Source organism: Giraffa tippelskirchi, chromosome 10 (assembly GCF_054371585.1).
Source record: "Giraffa tippelskirchi isolate mGirTip1 chromosome 10, T2T-mGirTip1v1.2.pri, whole genome shotgun sequence".
Lineage (NCBI taxonomy): Eukaryota > Metazoa > Chordata > Mammalia > Artiodactyla > Giraffidae > Giraffa > Giraffa tippelskirchi.
Window position 1 is genome coordinate 75,794,249 of NC_137284.1, and position 1,589 is coordinate 75,795,837.

The following is a 1,589-nucleotide window of genomic DNA, read 5'->3' on the forward strand; positions in this document are numbered from 1 at the left end:
AAAATAAAACCAAAAACTCATTTTATACTCTCCAAGTCCTCTTGCTTTTCTTCCCTTGTTTATTTCAGCTGAAGAAGTGTGTCAGCACAGTGAACTTCTACATAAATATTTTCTGAGTTTTTATGCAAAATGAAGAATTGCTAAACACAGAAGATACACCCAACAATAAAGATGCTGCTGCTTATTCATATTTTACATCACTTATGATCTTCTCCCACACAGTCATGCCTATTTCCATGGAATGATGAGAACATCTATCAGGAAGGCTTCTATGAACTCAAAGAGCCTGGGACTGATGATACAGAGGGGACAGCAGGGCATCTGTTCAGAGAAACAGGATGAACCATCTTTTCCACGAGTGGTAACCATGGAAAGTCCTGTTGATTGAAAGATTTCTCACATGTTCTTTTAAACTATTAAGCTCTTGAGTCACAAAGGCATTCCACCTAACTTCCTTTCCTGATACTTCTTTCTTATTCCAGTAAATGAAAAAAAAAAAGAATAAATCTGCTGGATACTATACTCTAGTGTTTTTTTGTAATGTATCAGTTATTTTATTAGGTTTTTGTAAGAAGTTTAGAACACCAGTTTGTGAGAATAAACTCCATTTGGGAGACAAAACGCAGAGCAGAGATAGCCCTGGAGCTGAAAAACATCTTTGGTTTTTGGCAGAATTTTCGTGTACACAGCCTTCTGATTAGCCTGGAGCTGCTCAGTAAACTCTTATTTCTCCTTCTCTGTAAGGATCTTGTCTTCCTGGTGCCTGAGCTTAAGAAGTTTCTTCTTTGAAGTAAGTATGGGTGAGATGCTTTGGGCTTTTCACACCACTGATGAAGGTGGTGATGACAAATTTCTGGTGTGTTCTATGCAGAGAAACTAGATTAAAGATCAGAGGTCCAGTCACAAGCAACAGGTCACTGTTCAGTTTCTTCAGGAAAATCACTCTCATTGCTGTAAGGATGGTCAAAATGGTCCTAAGAGTGATGCTAACTCAGAATTTTCTAACATGCTGACTGAAGAGATTTTTGTTAGCTGTGGCCCAATAGCTTTCCAGGAACATCTTCAGGAGGATAATAAATAGGTGTTTTGTGAAGTTTAGTTACTCAAGTATCATCATTCTTGTCATTACCAACTGGAAAGACTGCCTATGAGTTTTTTATATAATTTAGGAAAGAGAGTGAGAATTTACATAATTTAAATAACATGCCTAACTCTATCATGAAACTGTAAGGCATATAACTTTGAAGAACTTCTGTGCTGTGTTGTGGTTAGTTGCTCAGTTGAATCCTGTGAAACTAGACCCCTTTGAACACTAACGACTGTTTTAGATGGTCCAGGGGTGGCTGCAGGGTATGAAATTTTGTATTAAGAACTTCAGTGAAACAAGGTAAGTCAATAGTAAAGGTGAGTGTAAAGTTTTGAGAGTTGATTCATTAATGTGCTTTGCTTAGTTGCTCAGTCATGTCTGACTCTTTTCAGCCCCATAGACTGCAGCCCACTAGGCTCCTTCATCCCTGGGGATTCTCCAGGCAAGAATACTGGAGTGGGTCACCATGCCCTCTTCCAGAGGATCTTCCCAACCCAGGGAT

The 1,589-nt window shown here is 38.8% G+C and overlaps 1 pseudogene; it reads right to left on the bottom strand.

Moving 5' to 3' along the window:
• Positions 1-576: 576 nt before the first annotated feature.
• On the bottom strand, positions 577-1,205 carry LOC145523930 (large ribosomal subunit protein eL6 pseudogene; annotated as a pseudogene).
• Positions 1,206-1,589: the final 384 nt, after the last annotated feature.